The following is a 21,288-nucleotide window of genomic DNA, read 5'->3' as shown; positions in this document are numbered from 1 at the left end:
GAAATAAGCTCTGCAAAGTATAAAAGCCAGTTTCAAGAATCTTTCATGATAGTGTCCAAACAACAATCTTTTGTTCTGCAGTTTGAAGAACACAGTTTGTTACACAATTAACAAATTAGTTTCTGATATTAACCTTGGAAGTACTCCAGTCTCTCAAGACTTCCACAGCACAAATACCAAGAACACAACACAAATTAATGCTTAACAAAACACTTTCATTCCAGCCTTTATGATGCTTCAAAGACAGATTTTGGTCTTAGTTGTAGAGCTACAAACAAACAACTGAACAAGAGGGAAATGAGCCTTGCCAGGGGTGCTCTGTGCCCACAGCAGATGAGCTGAGACACGAGCCACCCAAAACATGCTCACAATACTTCCACAGTTCCTCTTCCTACACACTCCAAGCCAGTTCTACAATACCAAGCCTCTAGAACTGGACAGAAGCACTGATTACCCTCTTAAAAAAAAAAAAAAAGTGCCCAAAATTGGGTGGCATGCTGTCATTTCATGGGCACAAGTGTTTGAAGGAACAGAATTCACCAGGACAAACAACAACGAGAAAAGGATTAAATAACTTAGCTGCATGTTTAATTTCATCCTGTAAAACAACTAGAAATTATGCTGTGTCAGCAGATTTCTTACCTTTTGAGTGCTTTTGAAAAATAGGACAAGACAAGAGGCAAAGCCGCCTACAGAAGTGATGAGGAGTGTGACCTGTCAATACTCTTTAAACACAAGACTAGCTTGAACTGGGAAATAAAGCAGCCAACCATAAAAGGATGCTGGCACAAGGCAGCTCAGAAAGGCAATGCAAAACACAAAATAGTTTCCTGTTTCTGTAAACGTTTGCTCTTTCTACACATGAATAACCTGCCTGAGAAGCAAGTGAAAAAGGAATCAGTGTGCTTGCAGCAAAATCATTCCTAATCAATGGAAGGCCAGTTGTTTTAACAGCATAGGTGAACACACCTGTTTTCATCCCCAGGAAAGCATAAATATAGCTGTAAAACCCAATTGCACCCTTATGTTTCATGCTAAATCTCCTTCGGTGATATTTTTAAGTCAATGATCTCTGAGGTGATAAAATCCTCTTTGTTGCACAAAACTAATTTTGCTGTAAATTTCCAGGACATACAAACACAACAATCCGCTGAATCTTCCCCTCACTCAAGTAGAATAATCTAAAAATTCTTTGTGACCTAAATTTCTTTTTTTGTATGGCCCAGGCCAATTTGCCTGAGAAAGGAATCAAAGGAGTGGTGGTCATTAGGGCTTCAAGAGAGAAAAGAAGCCATAGGAGTGTACACATCTGTGACATCTCAATATGAATAGAGACAATAGGAGCCTTATACGGCTAGAACGGAGGGTGCGGGGGAAGAAGGATGCAAAGCCTTTTTTTTGTTGTTGTTTGTAACACGAAGATGTGAATAATTTTGTAGAAGGCAGTTAGGAAGCCTTATGTGCCATAACTAAATGGGAGGCTATTTCTTGCTGCGTTTCTCAGCTGAATTCAGTTTTTAGATGAATCAGGAAGAAATCATGAAACAGATTCAAACACAGAGAAACAGGGAAAGGAAACACGAGATTTGCTGGATGAGAAGAAAAAGTAACCGGCTGGGTATGATGGACACATTTTCTAAACGTGAGCAAACCAAAAGGGCAAATCCACGGAACAAATAATGCCTCAAAAAAACATTACTGCCCGGCCATCAGAGAAAGGAGATCAGAGCCTTTCAGAAATACTGAAGTAAAGACAGTAGAAAACAAAAAAGATCAAATTCTTATTAGAACCCAGCAGATGTAGAGTTTCTAAATGCCATTCCAAATTTGACATAGTATTTAGGGATCAGTATTAGTATTTAGGAATCAGACCAACAGGAGTACCAGTCAAAATTAAATTAATCGGCTTGGAATACATCTCCTCTAAGTTCCATAAAGGCCTTTCAAACCTTAAGCTTCATTTTTAATATGATTTTTTTACTAGGAACGTGCATTAACAGACTAAAAAGAACAAGTATTTGAATCACTAAAAATTTCCAGGTATTTAAAACTTTCATTTAAAATTTAACTTTAAATTTAAACCTTTGAAGTCTTGAGTTTGAATTGAGTGAAGAAAAATTGCTAAGAATTCTGTGAAACACTTTTCCACATTAAACAAAGACATACAGACTGCATGAGACATATATTCTAAAATTCCTAGCATAGTACAACTTTGTATTTATTTCCTCGTTGTATCACATCATTTGTAGCTCCAGTTCAAAGTATTAAAACCAGGTATCTCAAATAGGCTTAACAGGGAAAGAAAAGGCAAAAGGAAGCCAGCACTTTTAATCAGTGACTGCTGGTGCACACAAATCAAAGAGATGCTGAAAGATGGTATTGTTGTCCTATAAAGTTAGTTGTGTTTAAAAAACAATACACGGCTCAGAAGAATTGTGGAATGTTAATTTACACATCTCTAGAGATATGGGAGGACATCACCACACACCCCCAGCCCTCGAGATGGGAAAGTGGTTACACTGTCACTGTATGACTGCACTGTGATAATAAAAGAGAGACAGACAAAAAAGATGCTGGTCCTCAAGTGAATTCCAGATAATAGCTGCTACACCTACATAGCAGAGAACAAAAACATCCAAAAAATACCTACATGACTCTATAAGACAGTTAAGGGGGATGCCACAGGGAAAAGGTTTAGCATTTAAAAAGTGGGAAGCTTTTTTATATGGGAAGAACTGAAAGCCACACAGAACACGGTAAACTGAATGTAAACAGGAAACACAGGACTGGAAAAAGAGAAGAGTGCACCTTGCACTGAACTTCAACTGCTAATAAGAAGATGTTTAAATAACACATCAGAAGCAGGAAGGCAGCTAGGGAGGCAGTGAACCTCTTCAGGGCATAAATTGGGCACTCAGAGAGGATAAAGACAGTTTGGAAAATCTCTTCCTGTTGACCCTCACCACTGGAGACACTGCAGAGACTCCCACTTATAGCATTTCTTTGTGGAAAAGTGGCTGGAGAAGTAAAATGAACTTGTAAGAATTACAGAGGAAGAATTAACCAGACGCACCAGGGGTCACCAGGACACTCTTCGTCCAAGAAGGGGTTCAAAGGTGCCTCTTCAGAACCCCTGGACAAAGTGCACAGGCTGTCATTCCAAAAAGCTGCTCCAGCAGGGAACTGGCAGTGACCAGCACAGCTCCCACTGACTGGCATCTGCTCTAATACACACCTCCTGCCAAATGGACATGCTCAGCTTCAAGTCAAAGAGAAAAAACCCCTTTTGTTCCGATCTCTACTCCCAATTACGTATTTTTACAGCTCACCTTCGCTTGAACATTCTCCTGCAGTAGAAATCACTCGTTATAAAATTGGAATTGTATTTTGCACAATTAGCCCAAGAAACTGAGAGAAGGCTTGGAACACTTACCTGTGCAGAAAGAGTGGGATAGGAACACACTGGCTAAACTTCCCATTAATGTGCTATAACAATCAATTCCATCTACAGTGCAGTCCACTTAAAAAACCTCTTCATTCTCCAGCTCCCCCATTAAAAACCACGTATAATTTATCATTCTGTGTGTATGAAATATTATTACTGTGCTCCTCTTATCATGCCAAGCAGTGAAGTGCACTTCAAAAGTGCCACTGTGATTACCATGAGAACAAGCAGGTTTCTTCTTCCACAGCTAAGTCTGAGGCTCTATGACAGTATTCCATGAATTTTTATTGGAAGTATTAGTTAGTTTTCCTGAGCAGGCTAAAAGCTCAGTGTGTTTAAAAAATGATGAAATACACGCCATGCCAATGCCTCTCCCCTCTCTGTGTTTAAGTAATAAATATTTTGATCCACTGAAAGTTAATATACTTCTACTGAGATTTTCAAAAGCACTCAGCATTGGTCTAAAGCTGTTTCAGTTAAGTCAGTGAGAATTCTATCACCAGTTCCAGTAGAAATTCTAAGACTGAAAGTAATATTTCTTCCAAAATTTTATCCTCAGACGGGGGGAAAAAGTAAACTTTTACCCAAATATTTTTATTAACCTCAAGAAGATACAATAAATGTGTTTTTTCCTATCTGAAATCTAAATTTTATTTAGAACTATTTCTCAAATTATTTAGAAACTTATGTGTGCACTGTACTTAGAGCCCACAAAAACAGATAAAATATCTGTTTGCTCACAGATATGTTTTTAAGAATGTTCTGGTTCTATAATCTATGTTTAACCTGGTGTCTGAATTCAAGCAATTCCTAATTAAAATCATTATGCCAATCTACTTGACAGTTCCTAAAAATGTCAATAATAACCCTCAACATTCACATTGTTTTATTTTAGAAAGACACAGTTTTTACACACTACTATTTAATTTTCATTGTAATTAATCTAGATGATTTTTTTAATCACCCGCATTGAACACCACTGTTGCAAAACCAAGAGTAACTGCTGAAAGCAGTGGCAACTTAACTGCTACATTTACCACAAAAATCACTGTCTTTGTAGCAACATAAACTTCAAAATAACATCCTTTAGGTGCAAAAGTGGTTATAACTCTTTAGTACCTTTATGGCATAAGAAAGTATGGAAAAGTTCCTCTTGCCCACATAAATTACAGTATTGGTTGCATCTGCTCTGAAACCAACAGTGGTGATGTGAAATTAAAGCTGAATAATCAAGGCAGAAAAATCTAATGAAAAGGCTCTGACCTAAAATAAGTTGCCTATTAATGCCATCAAGAAAATGAACAGTTCTGAAGACTAATATTTTTATGTTCTGTTTCAAAATAATTATCTAACCTTTCATACCTACATTTCTCCTCAAAGAGACAGATTAGTCAGTATTTTCCATGTTAGTGTGGCAGACATATAAAAAATGAAAGAAGACGTACCAAGAGTGCAAAATTAAGGATCACAGTAAACCCACTACTGACTAGGGAAGACATCCTGTGAAGTGGAAAACAGTTCATTTAAGTCAGTCTTCAGTTTTAAAGCATTACAGAAAACATCCTTCATTGAGGAATTCTTCCATTATTTTTCTTAAAATTACATATTTCCTTCAATTCTCACAACTTTTAGGAAGATTGCTAGATGATTTCATTCGTTCTGAAGCCAAATCTGCCACACTTAAAACCAAAGTGAAGTGTAGTCTGGATGAGAAGTTAACTTCATCTGTCATGGAGGAGGGAAATGCCACCACCCACGAACAATAACACTGCCTTGGATTATAAAACAGGCACAAATCCTGCAGTCCTGCAGTAAACACGTTATTTTTACTGCTTTCCATCTTTTTCCTAGATCTATGAGTTCTTTACAACTCCAGGATCTTTGCAGGTCTCAGGATGACAAGTGGAGATTTCCCCCTCTCTTTGGGCAGTTGAAGGGGTTACCCAGGTAAGCCCTGCCCGTGCTGCATGGCCAGGGACTGCTCAGGATTGATCAGGATTGCTCAGGGACTGCTCAGGATTGATCAGGACTGCTCAGGATTGCTCAGGATTGCTCAGGGACTGCTCAGGGCCAAACCCCTCACTGCTGGTTACTAAGATGCCACACATCACAGCAAAGCATTCTAAGCAAAGTGAAACTGGTATCTTAAACCATCACTCTACAAACCACGGTAGTTAAGGACTGACCATTAACTGTCACACAGTCTAAGCACGGCAGAAATTCAATTTGTCAACACAGATCCTAAGAGAGAAAAAACTCTCTTAGCTCTGCTGCCATATAGGACAAAAAAACCCCCAACTTTACATCATCTGTAAACAAGACTGGCTTTTTTAATGACTAATTTTGCTTTTACAGCCCAGCAAGTCAACATTTTCCTCACTTTCTGAGCCAGTGAATGATGAACAGCCTTCAAAGTTTCTCAAAAGCTACCCCAGAACTTGATGAAACCATTACCTGAAGAGCACTGTGAGGATGACATGAATAGCACACTGCCTAAAACAGTGCCACTGAACAGCATTAATCTTGCTCTGACACACTGTAACAGAGCAGGTAACAAAGAGAAATAACAGCTTCGAATGCTTTGCTTCTAGAAAGATCAGAAAAATGAAAACACACAATTGACATTTAGATTATGTACCCATAAAAACCCAAGAAAGCAAAAGAGAAGGGGTATTTCCCTCAAATAAACATTGTTTAAATGTCTGGCACTGATGTGTTCATTATCATCACCTGTTTGCCACAAAAGCACAGAAATCACCATGCCATGTCATATCAGAGCCTCACTTGACTCAGTACTGAAAGGGGGTGAACGTACCAGAGGGAGGTTTAGCTTCCAGAAATCAGTAGGAAACAAACATATACCACAGAACATCCTTATAAATTCTACTGACCAGAAACATAAACATTCCCCTGACTAAAAAACACAAAATGCATGTTAGTATTCTAATAACTTGCCTGATATCACGAGCATGTTGAGTGTATGAGTGAAATTTTTTTAAAATCAATTTTAAGTGGCTTTGCTTTTCATTAACAGGATGCCTCGCTTGTCCACCCTACAAAAAAACCACAAGGCTCCAGTCTGTTCCTGTGCATCATCCTCTATTATTCAGCTTCTGAAAAATCTCAAACATTTGTTCTCTCTGCTTCTTATTGATCTAATTTTTTTATTTTCAACTTTAGGCTACTTCAAAATAAGATTGCTCTGACTGAAATCCTCAGTTCTAATCCTGTCACAACAACTTGCCAGCAACGTTGACACAGGACCCAGGAGTGCAACATTACACAGGTGACACAGAATCAAGGTGAAAAACAAAGGAAATCTCAAACAAAGAGACAGAACTGCTTATCCTATTTTAACGGTATTGTGGCAAAAAGAGGGGGAATGACAGCTTTTGAAATAACAAATCACCTAATGAATATTCTATACAGGAAGCTGGAAAAAAAGAGAAAAAGAAGCATAATTAAAGTTATCACGATGTTGAATATATATGATTTAAATGTATTAATTCAAAGTTCCTGCAATCAGTGTTATCAGAAATGTCACCATCCAGGTGTTTTTCTTAAGAACAACACTCAGATCAATTAAAAAAGATACTGTGACCATTACAGAGCTTGCAATTCCCCTTCCTCCCTAATTTGCATAACTCAGTTTTGCCTCCTCTATTTATGATTAAATAGGCATTGAATAAAAAGCAGAATGATTTTTTCCCCCCGTAAGACATTAGAAATTCTCCTCTTAAATAGAATAAACTTCTTGCAATTGTCTGTGCTCAGTACACATGGCCCTTTTTCTTCCCTAGGACAGAGAAAGCTCAGCAGGAGAAAAAACAATTAAATGGGCATCACTAATTTTCCAATTCTCCATCACACCACATCCTAAGGTATTAAAGAATGCTTACAGTTGTCTCTTTTAGTGCTAGGAATGGAACTTACAATTCATTTGCTGCTTTGATAAGTTGCCTGATAGGTTATACTGATTATCACCCTAAAGTAAAACCACTATATATATGTATACATATTATATATATGTTCAATAAACATCAAAAGGAAAGGAAGTTTAGATAAATCAGAGTTTATGATGAATTAGAATGACACATAAGACACACACACAAAAGCTGAGTGTGAATGGCACACAGGGCTCTACATTAGCATGTGGAATTTCTCTGAGCAGCCCCATCCTGGTCCCCATACAAGCAAAAAACCTAAGACCAATTTTAAGCTGTGTTAGAAATAAAGCAGACCCTTCTAAAAAGATGGCAGAGAAAATATCCTGGTCTGCTCCTATGGCAGAAATGAGTAAGGAAAGCTACTGTTTTACAATGCCTGTGGCCTGAAAAGACCTGAGCCTCGAACACAAGCAAGGAATAACCTGATTATCAGGGCACAGCAACCCACAAAGAGTTACACAGATAATGCAACCTACAGAGATTACAGATGCATAAAGTCCTTCAGCTATAGCGGCCAATCCTTGTATTTACCACATTTTTCATGCCAATGCAGGAGGTGAAACACAACTCGCAGCAGGAGCTCTGCTGCACCAAGATCACACCACTCTTCTGTCAGAAAAACAACTGCTTTCCATGTACTGGTAAAAAATTCTCAGATACTGATTCCTGAAAAACAGGACTGTGTGTATGTACACACAATGCTTAAAGGAATTCACGTGCCTGTTGCTGAAAATTTTTTTCATCTGTTCATGCAGCACCCTGATGGTAATGCAAGAGAGTTTGGATATTATACTAACAGAGAAGGTGAAAGAATGAATAGATTGATATTTTTTAACTCTCTTCTAAGGAGTTGTCGTTATAAACCTGCTCTTCGAAAAGGCATTTCCATTGCAGAAGCACAATCCATTATTGCTGCAGAGGACCAAGAGTTCACTCAGCACTGAAGAGCTGCTACAAGGATGCAGACAGGACAGTTTTGAGACAAACCTATGGAGGAAGAAGCCAAGAAAAAGCCACTTATTGCATCGCTCTCGGACTGCAGGTTCATCATCAATTGAAACAGAGAAGACAGATACAACGGTAACGTTTTAAAACCAAACAAAATCCAAGGTCCAACTCCTACAGGTCTACTCTTTTTCTGCATCATTTATGCCAGCACAACAGTTAGGAGCTGATTTAGGGGTAAGTGCCAAGCCTTAATACTGGATATCAGAATCCACATCACTGTGCAACTCCATGATCAAACCCAGGAGACAGAGGGGAAATCAACCAGCAGAAGTTTGAAGAGTGCAATAGCACTACTGGTGAGTTTTGGAATATAAAATAGTTTTCTAAATTGAGAGGCTGTGCTCTAGAATTTCCTCTAAGTCACCCTTCCATCCTTCAGTAAAACTGCTTACTCTGGATAAGGGAAAGAATGGATGAAAACACCTTGGTGTGAACTTCTCTTTAAATTTCTCATTCGGGGTATGGAAACCCTGATGGGGGGAGAAAATTTTAACAGGGCAGCTCCAAAGCAGCTGGCAATGCCCCACTGTGCAAACTGAGGAGATGAAATCAACCTCAAAATCTACTTTGAAGAAACACAGGGAATAAAACAGTATAAAATGCCAACATTTATTTTCACTTTGTAACAGTGCATCTAATGCTTTTTGGTTACAAAATGTGTCGCCAGTATCCCCCATACCCTTCTTTCTGCCATATTCATTAGAAGAAGTGGTTACACAGGTGAGTTCTCATTACCAGCAGTCAGCTCTGCAATAGCACTCCCCCCAGGTCGGGTACTTTGAAGTTACAGGATTTACAAAGCCGATCAATTTGTGTTTCTGGAGTTTGAGTGTCAGCCGTCATTTTTTTTGCCCGTTTCCCACCCTGCAGCTGGAACGTGCAATAACGTTTTTAGAGATCAGGGATTTCCAACACTAAAAGGCACGTGCACACAATGTCACCACAATGCCATCCCACAACTGCCCAGGAGAAGCCTTTCAGGCACATGAAATGATGCTTCAGAGGGTTCAGGAGTGATTCTTAGTTTCCAGCAGTTGTTACTCTTCTTTCCTTTTGAAGAGCATTTATTCCATTTCCTTGTGATAGGCACCTTCACTGCAGCTCCACTGTAAAGGCAGACAAACTGCCATAAAAGGGACAAGGAGAAGCACACAGGGAGGACAGAACAAAGAATCACAGGGAGTGAGGGAAAATAAACTGTGGAAGAGCTGCTGCTTAGGAACACGAGCTGGATGACACAGGGAGGCCACAAACTACCATCACAAGTGCATGTTTCTTTTGCAGTTGCAGAAAGAACTGCACACAAGAGGGTGCAGGGGATCTGCTATTAATCATATTATATTCATTGTTCCCCTGGTGTTGCTGTCAATGCTTCAGAAGACTCCTTCAATTCCTAGAGAAAAGGGCATCAGAACAGCTCCCACTGAACCTTCACAGTTTTGTCCTACTATATTAATACTGCTATAAACAAAACACTTCTTAACCACTAAACTGCTTATTGAACTGAATTTTTAAAAATAGTCCAAATCCCAAATCGGAGCAGTTTAAGGTTCCTCCTCTAATGAGGAAATGGACACGCCCTATAAATATGATGAAACTATTTGCAAGAACAAGACACTAGAAATGTGAAAACATGAGCCTGAAGTAGTCAGGCATCAGGTTTCTTTGTTGAGGAAGTCTTGAATGTTATCTCCAGGTGAGGTGCTGAGTGACTCCTTGATGAGGTGGTACCTAACATTCAGTAAGTTTAGGGTTCCAGCAGGAACACCTGTGCCAGGGAGCCAGCAAGGGAGAAAATGGAAGCTGATGCAGTAATGAAGTCAACTATTTTTTGGTCAGTGAAAAGACAGGCACGGTTAAGGGGAAAGAAACACAGATTAAGTGAATATTGTATTCATGCCTCATTCAAAAGGTAATGCTGCTTTAATTTGTTTGGTTTGGCAAAGCTACACAGAGCAGGTGAGTTTTCTCGGCCACAGATATTTTTGGTTTGTGACAAACTCTGCATAGCATACAAGTGACACACACTAATCAGGCCCAGAATCTGCTGGAGTCACCCACCCTAAACAAAAATTCATAACATTGGCTACCATGGGCCTCTAACTCTTTGCTGGCTGACAATGAAGTCAAACAGGCACTACTTGTCTTCCAGACTGAGATGTTGGTTTGCTGTTGTGTTTTTGTTTTTTTGTTGTTTTTTTTTTTTTACTTAAGGAAGATGCAGAATTGCAAAACTGCTAGTTAGGTAAATATGTATTTAATTTACCGAGGTATGAGCTAAGTAGTAAAACTGAGACATTTCTCCGTCGGATTTCAGTAAGGAGAATCCACTTCAATCTTTTAAAAAAACCCAACAGGTTTATTAAGCAACAGAGACTGCCGGGTGACTCATCCTCCCTTCCCCACTTTCTAATTAGCCCTGATCGTCAGCATCAGTGTGGCGATTGTTTTTTATTGGGTTGTTTTTGGTTTTTTTCCTTTAACCACACAAAAACCACGCTGGAAGTTGGAAAAAATGGACTCCTACTTGTTTACTGGTGGGAGTTTTAGAAGATAGCTGGTCAAGGCATATTCCAGCTTTGCCGTCAGCAGCGCACGGAAACTCCTGGCTTGTTCTCGTCCTCCCCCTCCCTCGGAGAGGCTGCATGCGGCACTGCACGATCGCAGAGAAAAAATACAGGAAAAGCGGGGGGGGGGGGGGGGGGGGGGGGGGGGGGGGGGGGGGGGGGGGTTGGAGGGAGGGAGAAAGCCCCCTCCGCTCTTGGCAAGGGGAAGGCGTTCCACAAGAACTGCTACAGGGTCAAAAGTTTACGGTGGTTTCAATTTCACCTTTTTGCAGCCAATGAGCGCTCGGCGGCTCAGCCAGAACCGCGGGCGGCAGCGCCTTTAACTCCTGACGGCCCGGCCCGGCCCGGCCAACCTCGCAGCGCCCACGGGAACGGCCAGGGCAGCTCTCACAGCACCGGGGATGCCTGAGAGACACGCGAGATGCACAAAGGGGTCCCCTTTCCCCCGCTTCAGCTGAAAACCATGTCGGTCGTGGAAGGGGTGGCAGCGATACGAGGCAGTACCAAAGCAGCGCCGAGCTCTGGAGCTGTGACAGCGGCCGGACTGCGCTGGCAAACAGGAAAGACTGACCTTGCGAAAGGGAGGGAGGGAGAGCATCAGCACAGAATTGTCGGAAAGGATTCTGAAGGCACAGTCCAGCGCTGCAGTGATTTACTCTGCTTCATGGCAAACGAGGAACCCACGGTGCCGTGGCATACTCTCTCAGTCCCCACAGTACAGTTAAAAATAGCCTGTTTCTAGATAATCATGACTTCAAAACAAGACATCCTCCATCTACTCTGAGGGATGGACTCTGAATTTGTGACTCTTGGGTTCAAAAATCATCAGGTCTTCGGTGTTGCACAGGAAAACAAGTAATACCCAGCCACAAAAGTAAAAAGTGGTCTGGATATGAGACCCTTGTAGTGGGTTGTCTTGCTTTGGCATTGAAAAAGATCCATCTTCATCTCCACTTATTTTATTACAGAACTAGAGAATGAACATAGAACAGGATCCTTGTTCCACTGTATCATCACTAACAATGCAGTTTCATCTCAGGGTCTACAGACGCAGTGAATCAGTCCATGGTGGGGCACCCCAAAATCTGTGTTGATGACAGCAGATACTGAATGACACAGTCTGTGATTGTGTTTTGGCATCCATTTGATCTTGGGAAGTCAATGTCAACTACACTTAGGCAAGGAGAGCAGCAAATTTATCACCCTGTTATTGGCCTTGCAGACTAAAAGGAAAGAGGACTAAAGCACTCAAGAAGATGAGCATGGAGAGTTCTCAGTTCGGTGCAGCACCAGACAAATTAATACGAGGCAGCACGAAGTATAAAAACCGTGTAATTCAGGCAGCTTCTATACCACCACGATCTAAGAGTGGGGTTCAACACAGCAGAGAGGGGTAGGGTTACTTAGAGAGCTTAGCAGCTCTGAGCTGACACCAAGCAGAATGGCAGGTCAGTGCACACCTGTGCAGGGTAAACAACATGGAACTAACCATTCCAGAGGAGGCAGCAGTGAAATCACAAAACACTTAGGAGTGTGTATGCCTACCTGCTCTGATCTCCAACATAGGGCAGAGAGAATGACAAGACTGAATATAACTGTGAAGAGGTAAAATGAGCCAAAATGCCATCAACATGAAGAAAAGACTTATGCTAAAGATGCCAGTTAAAACAGAACTTGGCTTTCCAAACCCTTAAGCCAACCAGACCGTGGACTGTTCAAGATAATGCATATGACAACCCAAGGGGAAAAAACCATTAGTCAATTGGCAGCTATTACTAAATTTCCATCAAGATGCAGTTTGAAAATTGGTGAGTTATCTTACCAAGAACTTTAAAGGCTTTTACAGCACTTTGCAGTGCTCAACACTCTGGTCTCAGCCCTCTGTATAGGTCCAGAAAAAGGATTAAGACTCTTACAAACAGCTACACCTGCTGAAAATAGGGATGGTCATCTTTTTGTAGCTCAATTCACAAAACAGTTTTAGGTAATACGATAATCATGCAAAAACTCTTAAAACCTGCTTCAGGAATAATCAGCCACTCCATTTAAGAGCAGCCAAAGAAAAAAAAAAAACAACTCCCAGCTGTTGGGCAAGGTCAAGCAGTGATTTCTTGAACAGACACAGGTAGATTCCTTTCTTAATCTATGCAAACAGGCACAGCAGCTTAATGCAGCTACGACGAGGTTAAGTTTAATGCCTTGAGAGCTGCTAACAAAAGATGCAGGAAGTGATTAAAATACATAAAGTCAGAAAGTTGAAGACAAGACGAGAATCTTAGCTGATTGAGTTCGTGCCCTGCTACCAAGCTTTTCTACTCTGGTTCAAAAATGGAAAGACACCAACGAAAATGGTCTATTTTCATATTTTAGCTAGGTTAAAATACAGTTTTGCCAACAGCAGTTTAAGATTTAATTATATATACAAAAAGCTCTCAGTATTTTCCTCTCAGTAAAAAGAGCAGCTTGGTTTTGCTGTTTTACCTTCTCTAAATACCATGTCATTTTAGAGAAATTCTTCTAAATTGAGAGATCATAAATAAATTCCCTTTTTATAAGATGGCCTCATTTTAAAAGAAAATGGATGCTATAAAATTTTACATCAAGTCAGCATGTTACCAAGAAGCTTTTCTGTGTGTTCTGAATTTGATTAATACAAGCCAAGGTCACTTCCTGAAAGAAAGATGCCTACTACTGCAGCTGCAAGCAAACTAGACTCCTCTGAGCTCAAAAGCTGGGGGATGGGGAGACCACACCAGCAATTTCTAACATTGCCTCCAAAAATATACCAATTACACAACTGGAGTAGTATTTGGAATTTTTTTTTACTAGATTACTACATAATTAAAGCCTGAGTCTGTATAATCACCGTTCCAAGCAAAAGATTCACAATGATGCACCAGTAAGCCTGCAAAAAAAATCACTTATTCTGAGGACCCTTTACTAAACTGCATGAATAACTACTTGAAAATGTACCTTTTTTTTTTTACAAGGTATGTTTTATTATGCAGTTCATGAAGCCAGTAAGAGACTGCCCTTGAATTAACAGCATGCCTCAGTCCTGCAGAGACTGTGAGGCTCCACCCAACCTACACTGTGTCCTATTCAGAAGCCATTTAAGAAAAAGGCATTTCAGGAAGGCCTGCAAGCTCCTCACAGAAGACTCTACCTGGCTTATAAAACCAATTAGAAATTAGCCACGTTCTCCTGTAATGTTTAAAGATATTTAAAGATGTGTAAAGGTATTTTAAAAGTTCCTTTAAAAACATGCCACATTTGCATTATGCATGAGGTGAAACAGATGGAGTTTCTTCCCAGACACTGTTAAAACTCCCAGGTTATGAAAATAAGCCCCACACCAAACAGAGAGCATTATTTTTACTTTTTATGCGTACAAAGATTCTGCAATTTGGAGTACCACAGCAGGGGCAGGGTGGAAGGAATATATTGCTGAAAAACACTTAAACCCATACCCCAACAGACCTTTCCACAAGGACATCTGGGGACACACACTCACTCTTGATTTAATTTACTTCATCTTTAATAAAACAGCCTTGATACCTTGATACACCCAACATTGCAACAGATGTTTCATACCAGGCTGAAGTTAGGATGATCTACTGAATGAAAGTTAATTTTCACAAACTGGTGCTCTTAAAAGAAAAGAACCTTGCTGGTTTTGGGTGGGCATCTTTGCCTGAAATAGAAAAATACACTACAGCATATCATTACCTATGCAGGCACAACTACATCTGTGGTTAAGGATGCATAACATTTTCCATCACAGCAGCTTGTTCTAATTTTTTAGTCACTGTCCCTGACACACCCCTCAGAACTATTTTTTGTGGAAAACTCGCATAAAATTGGTTCAGGCAATTCAAAACAGAGTGGAGAACTCAGCTGAACAAAATGTCACCTTTTCTGCAGCCTGAGAAGTTAAAGCTTTAAAAGAGAAGCCGATCAAATGTCTGAACAAGCTGAACTTCATCTTGCTGCTCCAATGAAGATCCCTGCACAGATAGTCCCTGCCTTATTGAAAGTATTTGAACATGCTCAGTTTTGTTTTAAACTGCTTGCCAAGATCCTCAAGTCTTTTATTTGACCAAGGTAGCTTTGCTGCTGCAACGCTGACAGGACAGAACACGCTTTATCACCGCATTACAAAGACCAAGAGCAGCTCCTCTACAAACCTGCCAGCCTCCAAGCAGTTCCAGTGCCTGGCAGCACAGTCGCCAGTGAACAGGGACATTTTCCTAGGTTATGCTGCCCCACCCACACCCAGCACCCACAAAGCACAAGGCAGCAGCAGGATCAAGGGCTTAGCCAAGGCCACCCTCCCATCCCTCCTAATTCAGGATCCCATTTGAAATCGCAGCTGGAGGGCTCGGCCAAGAGCGCCAAAATCCCCCACTCCTGCCCTTGCAGTGACCTGGCCTTGGAGAAGGCCCAGTCCAGTGACCAAGGGGGTGTGCATGTGCTGTGTGAGATTGCAGATGAAATTTCCTTATGGCGAATTGCACTATTTTTTTCCATAAGCTTTTTAAAGACGTACAAAAAGTCACACTGAAAACACTGAGGATGTGAGGTCATTTAAAACACTTTGAAATGGTATTGTCGGCTCCAACTCTCAGCACTTCTTTAACCCTTGTTGCATGTATTAATTAAGCAGATTGTTGTTTAAGTGCTTATTAGGCTGTGTGGGACTGGCACCCACCAGTTCACAGAAGAGAATACTATAGGCTAGTTATGTCTGTTGTGTCATCTTGAAGTGCACTATTTCTACAATCACTTGCACTTTACACAGCAACAGATAACTGTTTCATAAATGAAGATCTGATGTCTGTTAAGGGCCTGCATCCTGAGCTGCCCTTTGACCAACACAGGGAATTTCAGTGATGCCTTTTGGGTCCCAATTTGGGTTTTTCCCAATGGAGAGTGAAGAACACTGACATACACTGCTTTGGTTATGTCAGATACCAACTTCTGATTGAGAATATTATGTTAGAGCAGACTTTAAACTGGCATTTAAATCACTGATTTAACAGTTGGAAATATTTACACCCATCAATAAGGAGGGGCCCACGAGCAGGAAAGAAATCCACTTCATAAATCACATTGACTTGCCCTAGGCACATTTTGCCAGTCAGCAGATGCAGCACTTACGAACATTTATTCAGGTGTTTGCACAAGAACCAAGTTATAGAATTAATGTCAGCAAATATATCAACTTACGCTAAAGCATCTAATTTTAATCAAAGCTCTGGATACACTTACACTTTTTAAAAGGTAGATTCATATTCTGAAAAAGAATTTGAGTGCTATGGGGAGAAGGCAGCTCTCCATAACAGGGTTCCACAGAGTGGAACTCTCAGACTCACACAAACCATCAATGGGAATTAAATGCCTGGTATCTCAGAATGTTTCTGTGAATTCTACTTAGTTTAATTTTTCATCAGGCTACTAAAATAGATTATTTTTTAAATTTATTGAAAAAACACACATCCTCTTTGCTTTTAAAATTAATCTTGGTATCCTACAATCTCATATAATGAAGTTTAGGAGTCTGGCATAACTAGACTCTCAGATTTGAGAGTACAAAATCAGAGATTAAAAACAAAATAAGCTACTGAAGAAAGGAAACCAAAGCAGTTCAAGTTTTCCACGCATAGTATCAGTGCTTATATATAATTTATTTAATTGTAAGGAATAAATGCAGCTGCTTCATACGAAGGTGACATTTCTAAAACACAATCTGACCTTGAAATATGGAAATATGTTTCTAGCTTAACGCTGTAATTAAAATCTGATTAAGTTTGAGTGTATGCAGGTACACCTCATTTGGCTGCAAGAGGTGTTCATTGAGTCAACAAAAATGCTTGCCATTCAAACTTTCTGTAATCCCAAATTCCATTAATTCATCTCTCCACAGCACAGTCAGCTCATCTTGTTACATTTCAAACGCTGCCCTTTCACTGTGTACCAGTGGTTGTAACACAGAGCATCTGCTAAAATCCACTGTGCAAACTAAAGCTGCAGCATCACTGGTTGAATGAAATCTTAGATCTAAGGGATCAATTATTTTAAAATTAAGCAAGATGGAGGACTAAAGAAGCCCCCAAAGGTTGGTATCTTTGTTCAATGCTACACAAAACAGGAAAATACAACCTAAAGAGGTTATTATAGACTGGAGAGTCAGAGTCTCCTCCGAGGCCTACAACAACAGGGCAACAGGCAAATTCCACTGCCTGCAATAAATTAAAATTCAGGTTTTAAGTAGTAAGTGAACAGAGGATCCACTTTCACACAGCCTATGGAATCTCTATCCTAAAATACCTTCAAAACTTGACTGAACAAAACCTCGATCAACCAGCACTACCTTTGCTCACAGTGTGGGCATTGATGTGTGATTTCTCTGTGATTTCCAGTAAAACATGGTCAGAGAATGATGAACTGCAGCCCAGTTTTACTCATAGAAGTTTTTATACAAATGGCACTTCTCAAACACTGATGTTTATATGCAAGACTTTCCAAAATGACACTACCAACGTTAGCACAGATATTCCAAGTAATTTTAAGAAGATTTGCAGCCATTCTAGAAGTTAGTACAAGGGGTCAATGACTGCCAAAACCAGAGGGGATCATATCCTTCCCCTTCAAGTGCCAAAACCATCGGTAATGTTTTGTTTCAGATCCAGTCACTTCCTTGTTTGCAGATGAATGGCTAAGCAGTTGTGTAGCTTCACATCATCAGGAAGCAAATTTTATGCATTTTTACATAGTGTACTGGTGGAAATGCCAGGAGAGAGCTGTTGTTTTTTTTTTTATTATTATTACTTTTTCTTACATGCATTTTATCTGTAGTTCCCACACAAGCAGACCAACTGAACTGTATCTTACATTCAATAAAACCCTGAGCTGGAGAGCCATTGTTTGAGCATTTGTCTGCCAGTGAGACATCCAAGATGCAATCCCCCATGACTTAAACAATTCTGTTTTACTAGACTCCCAGGACATTCTGCAGTTGAATTCAGTTTTAGTTTGATGCTAAGCTTTAAAGTCAGTATTCAGCCACGTTTCTGCCCTGGGAAGTTGTCATATTTGCATCTGATAAGCAAATCCAACATGGCAATTAGCTGATTAGCACCAGTCATGCACTTATGTCATACCAGTGGCCAAGATCAGCTGTACAGGGTGAATGCTGCAATGTGTTTTCTTACCAGTAAATGCCACACTGCATCTGTCCAGGGAATGACCTTCTCCCACAGCACATCACATCACATCACACTTCAGGTGTGGGAAGCCATGGTGAGGCACACCACAGTCAGAATTTTGTACTCTTGGGCCCTGCCAAAATTATTAGGAGAAGAGCTACCAACACTTGTCTCTAGGCATGGCATAGCTTTTCTTTTCAAAGTCTGAGGAAGCATTTTTAATGTACTTAACAGTCCACTGGAAGTTCAAAAAGCAACAAAACCTTACCTACACCTGAGCTTTCACCAGTAGGAAGCTCATTTGTTAGATTCTCATACAGATGAGACTACAAAGAATGGTGTACAAACAATAACAGGATAATCACGGCACACTATGGAGGGAACACAAGAAATAGGTTACAAAACAAGTCTGATATCATTGATCCTCTTACAGAATAAAAATGCTGTGACTTACTTTTTTTTTCATTGAAAATAGATTAATGACAGACAATATGTTCAGACAAGTGTCTCCATCCAGTCAAGAGCAAAAGTTATTTATCCCTTCTGTCCACCACATACTAGTGTGTCATCTGTCTGCAAATCATGGCTTAGGAACTGCAATATCTTAATGAGCACAGCTATCAGAAACAAAAGACAGTCTTTTCTGTCCCTTAAGAGATCATTCTGCAAAGGTTTTTCTTTCACTGTCTCCTCTCCTTTTCTTCAGTTTGCTTTACCCTTACCTTATCCTAACCAAGCCAGTTCACCTGAATTCTATTTCAGGGCACCTGCCAAACTGCAGAGAATAGAGGTTGATCTGAATTCAGATTATTCTGAAAGAGTTTTTAAGACACTATTCCTTTCCTGAGGGCAAAATCCCACTGAATGGAATGCCCAGACAAGTTTTCAGTTTTGCTATACTCCAGCAACAGGTACAGAGGCTGCCATATCAATCTAAACTGGTTACCCCAGAGGTTGTGACAGAGCCTCAAACAAGCAACACCCATCAGTGAACAGCATGGTCTCTGCACGGGGCCTAGAGCAGCTTTAGCCAAGAAATCCAAGGTCATCACCATCCCTTCCAAAGAACAGTTGTGAGCAAAGCATTCACACTATCAGCCACCTCAGGAAAAAGAAAAACTGGTATCAGTGGCAGAGAGAACAAAAAAGCCAAAGGCAGATATAAACACAGAAGGATGCTACCACTCCATCCCAGGACTTTTAAGAGCAACATCTCTTACTGGTCCAAGTATTCCCCAAATCTGACAGCATTAGGTCAGACCATGCATTCCCTCAAGTTTAAGGGAGGTGGAAGAGAGCAAACTATACCATACTGATACAGAGCATAAGAAAATATCTTGATTTTTCTAAGGGAATTGAAATTATTTTCTTCCTTTTCCTAACCCCCTAAATATCAAGGGTTTATGAGAATGGATCCAGAGAAAAAGCAGTCCTGACAGGAGACTTACCTAGCACAGTGTTCTCTCCAACAGAAGCCCATAGGAATGCCTAGAAAAAAAAAAAGCATATGAATGTATTTCAGAATAATGTCAAACTTCACAATCTACTGTTCAGGAATTTCCTGGTTCAAAAGGAATGGGTTTCCTAGCAGCTGGATTTCTCTTCTATATAAGTTTTTTCCCCTTTTGAACCCATGAAAATTAATACTGCTGAAACATTCTGTGGCCCTCAGTTCTGTAGTTCAGCTCCACACCATGTGAAAGTATCAGTTTTTTATTTTTAACCCTGCCATCTGATAATAAGGAGAACACACGAAATGACTGAAGAGGAAAACACTTTCTTCCTGTTGATTTTCCATGACACTTGTGGTTTTGTAAAGATCTGCCTTGTACTGTCAGGCCAAAAAAAGAAGGGAAAAAAATGGTGAGAGAGAACTGCTGGAAATTCTGTTTCTCATTAAAAATACAGAGAAACTTGAAGTCCATTATACTCTTTTAGATACTGCACATACCAGAAATACTTATATTCCAGAGGAAAGCATAACATGACCGTATAATGATGTGGTATTTCCAATTATCTAATTTTTCTTTGCACAACACTGCTTAGCACTGGCCTGTTGTTTTGCCAGAAGATTTAATTCAGATTTACTTTTTATGTTACTGAGTGGAAGAAAACTGGGCAAGGATATATAGAGTGCCCTCTTCTCCTCCAAGTACAACACTAAGATAAAGACAAAAGTAATCAAGCCACATTAGGACCTACTCCCAGAACAAGAAGTATTAGTTTTCTCTTTAAGAGGGTACCAAATCTTCATGCATCTTGCTTTGCAGAATTGCTTCAGGCAAGATCAATCTTATTTCTATAAAGTATTTAGCAAACTTACCAGTTAAGACAATAAAAGAATTCACAATAAGCAGAATAAAGAGACATGCAAAACCAAGCTCGAAGAACTTCTGGAAGTGAAATATCTGATCTGCCACCCTGGCTTTAGACAAAGACCAAGTAAACAAAACAAGTGTGTTTGAGGCTTTGACAATAAATTAATTTGAGTTGTCTTATGTCTCTAGCAGCATATTTTGCCTTCAGGAAAAACAAGTCTTACTAAGACTTAGAAATCCCATCTCCAAGCTTTAACTTTGCATCAAATTTGTAAAGTAACGTTTAGATAAGATGTCCAAAATGTAAACAAAGCAAGGGCAGCAACTTTATTTCACAATACACTTTATTTCAGTACTTTTAATCAGTGAGAAAGCAACTGAACAATACACAATTCACAATACAATCCTCATAGAAGCTGGAAAAGATATTAAGGTTCATGTCAAGTTCAACATGCTCTATTTTTATCTTTAGTCGTTAGCCTTCTCATTAGCAGTAACTTAATATGTGAGAAAGGATTAGGAGCAGCTAGGAAGTTACTCTGATGTAGAAATTTATTTATATATTTAAAAAAACCCCAACTTAATCCAACAAATAATTCCATTAAAGTTCTCAGACCTAGCCAACTAATGCAATCTCCCATTGTCCCAGTATACCCAATTAAGGCTTACAGGTTGCTTTAGGAAGTAGTAATTAATTGCTTACTATTTCTTCATAGTCATGGAGTTCTTCATGAGCTTGTTTCATTCCAAAATTAAAAAGCAATTCTGGACTCCCATTTTGCTCCAGCTCACAGA

At 39.9% G+C, this 21,288-nt stretch overlaps 1 protein-coding gene across 4 annotated transcripts in view; it reads right to left on the bottom strand.

The window, feature by feature from the left end:
* NCOA3 (nuclear receptor coactivator 3) overlaps positions 1-21,288 on the bottom strand; it is a 62,924-nt gene that overhangs the window by 27,576 nt on the left and 14,060 nt on the right. For 3 of the 4 annotated variants that reach the window (XM_027904802.1, XM_027904804.1, XM_027904806.1), the window contains exon 1: positions 19,624-19,757. The gene's annotated coding sequence lies outside the window, so the exon portion shown is untranslated. Of the gene's footprint in view, positions 1-19,623; positions 19,758-21,288 lie in introns of those variants that run through there. The other variant, XM_027904803.1, reaches the window with a different exon arrangement.

The sequence above is a fragment of the Empidonax traillii genome, unplaced genomic scaffold (assembly GCF_003031625.1).
Source record: "Empidonax traillii isolate 1590-97213 ecotype Southwest subspecies unplaced genomic scaffold, ASM303162v1 scaffold1094:size393979, whole genome shotgun sequence".
NCBI classification, from domain to species: Eukaryota; Metazoa; Chordata; class Aves; order Passeriformes; family Tyrannidae; genus Empidonax; species Empidonax traillii.
Note: the sequence above shows the minus strand (reverse complement) of the source record. Positions and strands in the feature narration are given on the sequence as shown.